The sequence below is a fragment of the Octodon degus genome, unplaced genomic scaffold, assembly GCF_000260255.1.
Source record: "Octodon degus isolate 3935 unplaced genomic scaffold, OctDeg1.0 scaffold00253, whole genome shotgun sequence".
NCBI lineage: Eukaryota > Metazoa > Chordata > Mammalia > Rodentia > Octodontidae > Octodon > Octodon degus.
Genome location: NW_004524829.1, coordinates 642,111 through 648,898, shown reverse-complemented (window position 1 = coordinate 648,898; position 6,788 = coordinate 642,111).

The following is a 6,788-nucleotide window of genomic DNA, read 5'->3' as shown; positions in this document are numbered from 1 at the left end:
CACACACACACACACACACACACACACACACAATCTGCTTAGAAAAATAAGACTAGTATGAAGCAAAGAAATTAGACCCTTTTTAATGTGTTAACTAAGTGCAAATTGAGAAACCAAGGTCTTGTATGACCAGATTTTGAAGTGCTGGAGTCTCCTTCAGGAGGTAGTTTCTAGATTCTATCTGTCCTGAGTGAAGAATTCGTCAAGACAAGTGTAAATGGTAGCAAAATTTTATTAACAAGGAGGAAAATAAATGGAATTTGGACCAAGTAAAAGTAGGAAAGTAAGTGCACCTTACAGTGTGAAGGTAGCCACTGTGCAAGAGGACACCGTGGCGAAAACTCAGCATGGATTCTCCTTGTATCACGCACTCCTCTGGCTGACATCAGGTCTAGGCCTTCTATGGCAAACCTGCTCGAGTTCTAGCTACAGGTCTGCGCGCAGGGCCTTGGGGCCATGCCGCACAAGCATTCTTGGATTTTGACATGGATCCTCTTCCAGCTTTAGCCATGCCCTCCCTTCCTTCCCACTTGGGCACAGCAGGACGGTGGGGTGCATGGTAGCTTCTGTGCCATGTGGTCCCAAGACACAAGAGGTAGCACCTGTGTATCTGCATTGCTCTAAGACATTTTCATCCTGGCTGTGTTTTCCCTGGAAGATCACTTGTCATTTCCCAGCTCTGTTCAATAGTCAGTTTATCTCTAAGAACAAGGAATTGCTGTCTGGGATTAGGGTAGGCTGTGAGACTTTGGATGAGTCATGTCACCTCAGCAGGACTTGGATATCATGCACAGGAAAGAAAGGGTATTGGCTTACTCTTGAAAGCTTGTTTCATTGTAACATTTCTATAATTCCATGATTTGGGCTTCATGGATGATTAAACTTGACTTTATAGGAAACTTTATAATTTGTGCTCTGGACGTGTAAGTTATAGTACATGTATACAAACACTATGTAATGTGTAAGTGCATCGTATTAAATAAAATAATAGACCTGAAAGAGATGTGCTGAAAAACAATGCCCCAAACTTGGTGAAGATGCAAAATATTACCACAAGCCATTCAGCTTCAGCTGTCCTCCTCAGATCAAACGTTTTTCCTCCTAAAAATATGCTTTCTAGTCTTGCAGGACGGTTATCATTTGTTGTACTCTGCTGAGCTGTGGTATTAATTCGTTGATTTGCATTGGTGTTTGAAACGAAGACCCTATCCAAATACAGAAACACTAATAATATTGTCAGTGCAAAAATAAAGCAACAACAAAACTGTGTGCTTTAATTGAGTACCCGAGAAGATCTCTAGAAAGCAAATAGGATACAATTCCAAGTGGTCTTGCTGTTCTAAGGTGCTGTTCTTCATGATCCCGAGAAAGAAGACCAAATGTTTTATATTGTGGCTATGGAAAGAGGGCAAAAGCCCCAAAGCCTCCTACAATGTTTATTCTTTACCAGGCTCTTCCTGAGTGAAATAAGGGTGGGACAGGTGTGTGACCCTGGGAGCTGATGCCTCAGCTGCCTTATCTCTATGCACCTGTGAGAGGGAGAAAAGCCAGACCCTGGGAAATTCTGGACAAGGGTCTCACAGTTCAAGGTGGCTTACAATGGGTCACCTTGAGTCTGTATGCACGGATATATAAATATATTACATTTTATACAATTTTGTTGTATAAATTTGACCCTCAAACTTATGCTCTTATCAAGTGGCCAGTTGCCAAAGTGGCACTTCGCTTTGTGCTGCCTGAATAGAGTCTAAGAAATCCCTTTTTCCTTCTTCTTTAACTTGATGAGTGCTGACTTGTATTTGCACAATAAAACTCAACATCTTGCAATAACAGCCTTTCTGGCTGCCTTCCCACACAGAACTCTTCCTTGGCAAGGAGTTCCTGTGGCTGGGCATGCCTGTAAACACACAAGAAAGGTTAAGGTCACAGGGCAGGACTTTAGTTTCTGGTGGGGTGGTCACTCGGAAGGACAAGTGACTTTGACTGCAGATTTTTTTTTTTTCGATACCAGGGGTTGAACTCAGGACTTTGTGCTTGCCAGGCAGGTACTTATGGCACAAAGCTATGTCCCTGGCCCTAAGGTATTCTTTAACTCAGTGATTTTTTTGTTTTGTTTTCTTTTTTTGTGGTACCTGGAATCAAACTCAGGACCTCTTGCTTGTCAGGCCTTAAGCCGCTGAGCTATCTCCCTGCTCCCCTTAGGGCAGGTGAGCTTGAAAGGTGAAAATGAAATAAATATTTCTCCCCCCTCCTCTCTCACATTTCCTAGTTGGTTAAATGGAGATCAAGATGCAAAGGATTATGCTACAGATAGCTGTTCCAAAACATTTGTGCCCTCTGTCACTCATTCATTCAAATCATATCAATTCATTCATTCATTCACTTCCCTCCATTTTTCTGCCATTCCAGTGGTACAAATGCTATAGGCTGCCGCTACATGTCCAGAGCTTTTATTTTGATCTGATGATACCAAGATTAACAAGGCATGGTCTCTTTTTCCAGGGTACTCACTACAGCGAGATAAAAATAGAAGCCTATAATTGTATCTCAATGGGATAAGAGATAATACTAAAGTGTGTAATGAGTGTAGTTATGAAGTGATTAATTCTGCTCAGAAAACACAAGAAAGTGTGGGAATCAGGCAAAATAACTATTTTGGCCATCAGATAAAGTCATAATTTTGGTCTGCTCTACTCACACAGTTTTATCTTTTTCATGGATAAAAAACATTTGACTTTAGGAGAAAATGGACTTCTGTAGAATTATATCTACACCCACACATGCAGCTTCTTACCGAGTTGGCTCTTGCAAGGTGTGCTGTTTCTTCTTAGGAAGCTCAGAAGTTTGTCACGACGCCTTGCTCACCTGTCCTCTAGGTATGCTACGGAGGCCTGTGGGCCAGTGGACTCTGCAGGAACACGTCTGCTCTTCAGAGTCAGAGACAAACAGGGTGTCTTGCTAGCCGCATTTGTACTTCTTTCCACACGCATCCTGTTTGTCATTCTGAAGGTAAGGAAGGATATTACAATATCAGTAAAGGAAATATCTGGGTAAATTTCTTATATGACTTCTATGTTGTCAAACATTTAGAAGAAATCTCCCCAAGTTCAGCAAAGCGATCTAGTTAGAAAGCTTTTTTATTTATTTATTTATTTCCCTTTTTAGAAGTAACTATTTGGCCAGGCATCCTGATGCATGCCTGCAATCCCAGCACTGTGGGAGGCTAAGCGAGAAGGATTTCAAGTTCAAGCACAGCTTGGGCAATTTAGTTATTCAGTGAGACTGTATCTCAAAACAAACAAACTAGAACAAACAAACAAAACTTGTAGTTCAGGGCAAAGACCCTTGATTCAATCCCCAGGACCCCTAAAAAGAAAAAAAAAATCCTAAACCAAACAAAACCTCCCAAACCATTGGTATTCTCCTAAACAAAAAACAATGGCTCAGTTGCTTGGTTTAATTTATTCTATCATGGTCATACACTGAAACATTTTTGAGACCTCTTACGTGTTGCAGCTGTGCTAAGAACTTGGGCACAAGCTACAACATCTTGGACAGTATAGAAAGGGGGATGCCTCTCCCATACCTTGACCTAGGATGTTGTTTCCTCAGACCAACTGCCTCTTCAACCCACTCTTTTCTACTCATATTATTCTCATAAGCATCGTGTATACTTGGGATTCACCAGGCACTTCTTTGTTGGTTGGGTCTGTGCTCTAATTGGATCAATCACTAATCGCTGTGAGTTCCCTATGGGGCTTTAAATAATGTAGGGACTTAGGAAGCTCTAAAAGCAGCTTAGGAGATTTAAATCGGGCACCCAATTGTGTAGGTGCAAGAATGTCCTGAAAATTTACAAAATATTTAGACTTTCAATCTTGGTATTTCCCCATTCCCAAAAGAGGTGAATATTGTAATTCAGGGTTAAGGAAGGACAAGGAGAAAGCGTTTTGCCTGTTCTCCTGACATATAGGTATCCAGGTGGAAAAGATCTCAGAGAATGCAGTGTTTGATTTATGCCCTAGTTTGTTTGGTTTTTTTTTTTTTTCCTCCTGAATCCTGAATGCTAGAATCTGTGGTTACATTAGGATTCTTAAAGATGAGGTCCTGCACAAAGATTACAAGAGGGGAAAGGATGGGAAAGGCCCCAGGAAGATGTCCAATGTGGAGACTGAAGGACACTTTCCTTTCTGCCTTAGTAGCTTCCCATCTAGCTCTGCATGAGATATCAGAGCTTAATGGCTTTAACACCACTGCCATCCTCTATATCAGAAAGGCTGCCTGAGTGGCACTGGGGGATGAGTTAAGGTTCTGGTGACTCTGAGCACTAAGTTTTAGAGTGATCTCTTCTTTACTCCCCTACATCTCACCCATTCAAAATGCAAACTGTTCTCAACTATAAAATAATTGAGAAAAATCCAGTGGTTTCATAATTTTTTCCCATATTTTGAGCATATTTTGGCATATCAAGTTACTCCAACTTAAAATGCTTGTTTTGTTTGCAATCTTTCTGCTTGCTGGTGCCCTAGGCACATGCTTGGGCTGCTTAATGGGTAGTTAGGCCTGCAGAATTGTTCCTGCCCCAGTGACGCTGAGGCATCCATGAGCTAAGCGACCAAGCCCAGGATTCCACCCTCCTCTCCCAGGACCAATGGCTGGCTCCCCTGAGAGCTCAGAGATGATAGGACTCTGGAGAAATGACTCACTGAACAGAGCACTGCAGATGAAGACAGACACCCGAATACAAATCTAGTAATTTATAGGCCACTGTCACATGGACTGGAAAACTCAGTGTGTCATAAACTGAATATGATCAGGCAAAACTAAATACAGTCAGACCAGCTTATAATCATACCATTGCTTGCTCAATGTGCAGCCAAATTTCGGTAATCAGACAAACACTGGCCAAAGTCATTTCTCTTACTTCTATGTGCTGGCACAGGAAGTACCAGTGCCTCTCTCCAATTCTCTCTTTCTACTGTGTTTAAAACTTACTGAGCATTGTATATGGCTGATTGGAAGTTGTATGCAAATATGTTCAAATATTAATAGTCAGAAACAATCCTGTTTTCCCTAGAAATTTTTTTCTACAAATAAAGTCAATATGTATTATTCTTGAAATGTAATTTTTGCAGCCAACATCTTTCCCTCATGTTCTGGCTGATATTTTAGGGGTTATAGGAGGAAGGTGATGAAAGAGGAAATGGTACCTTGTGATTCCCAAGAATGCTTATATTTTCCCCTCCCCTGCAGATTACAAAACCATCTAATTATAGCCATAGAGTTTATGACAAGGTTAGCGATGCAACCAAAATTATCTCACTCATTCATTCAAAACGTGTTAGGTGAGCAGCTGTTGTATAGTAAGTACTGTTCTATGCTCAGAGAGCAGAACAGCAAATTTCTTGTTTGCATTCTACTACGGGAGAGAAATAAACAATATAGAAATAACGAACACATTACGACATGGATAGAATTGGAATCAAACTAAGGCAACAGAATGCTGAAGTTGTTACTTCAAACTGTCTCTGAGAAAATAAGGTGGCCCTTGAGTTGAGATCTGAGTGCCGAGAAGACACTAGTTGTTCAACAGCCCAGAAAGGACATTCCAGTGAAAGTGGAACCAGCTTGGGGGAAGATCCTGCATGCTTGAATAATACAGACCAAGAGGAAGAAACTTTAAGAGCAATAGGAAATCCCTCAAGGGTTCTAAGTGTGCCGGGGATAGCTCCTAATTCATGATTGAAAGCAAACATTCCTGCTGCTATGTGGCACAAAGATGGCAGGGACTTAAACATGGAACTTAGTTCAGATCAGAACATCCAACTTTGTGCTCTTTTCTCCACATAAGCTGCCTTCCTCAGATTGTTTGCCAGATCAAATCAGTTAAAGAGAAAAGCAGCGTCAAATTGATATTTGTTGGACTACATCTTTTCTATCCTGGGTGTGATATTGTAATATCAAGCAAATTCAGTTTTATTCTGCTAGGTGTTAGAACTTACTCCAATTTACTTATATTTATTTGAAAAAGTAGACTGAGTTTGGCTGCCTTTGCTAAGCATGTCTGAGTCTGAGTTTTCCATTTTAGGAGCTAAGAATCATTAGACAAAGATTCTCATTCAGCCTCTGAAAGGTTTTACTTTTTCTTCTATTTCTAGTTGATCTTTTTTCCCAAAATTACTAGAGATAGTCTTCTCCTATGTCATCCTAGGAGTTCTAGGGCAAAAAAATTTGCACCAAATTTGAGGGCGCTACCTCAAAAATCCCCTGAGCAGCCATTAGCTAAGAGACTGCCTGGCTCGCATAGCATTAGAACTAGAAAGCAAAGACCGCTTGATTATCTGTGTAGATTTCCACAGGATTCCCCGGGCTCAGAGAGAGACTGTGATATCAATTACTACCATTCAAAAGATACCGTTTCCTCTTGTTCTTCTAGTATGACCCTGTATTTGTATCAAGAAGCTTCATGATTTGTACTTCCTTTAGAATAAGAAAAATTCAGAGTAGCTTCAGTAATATTTTCCCCTTGAAGTTTTATTTTCCATGATTTGGTTACTCCAACACCTGTCCCATTGAGTCATGATTGATAAAGAATTTCTTCTCTTTTGGTGCAGACAATAACATCTGTTTGATGTACATTTCCTTCACTTAGGATTGTCTCATTGCTTTAAAACAATTTGTACAACACAGAACAGCATTTGGAGGAGTTCGGAGATCAAGAGAACAGAGCCAAGCACACTCCTTTGAAGGTTTGCAGAAAATTTGGGGGGGGGGGCACGAAAGCTATA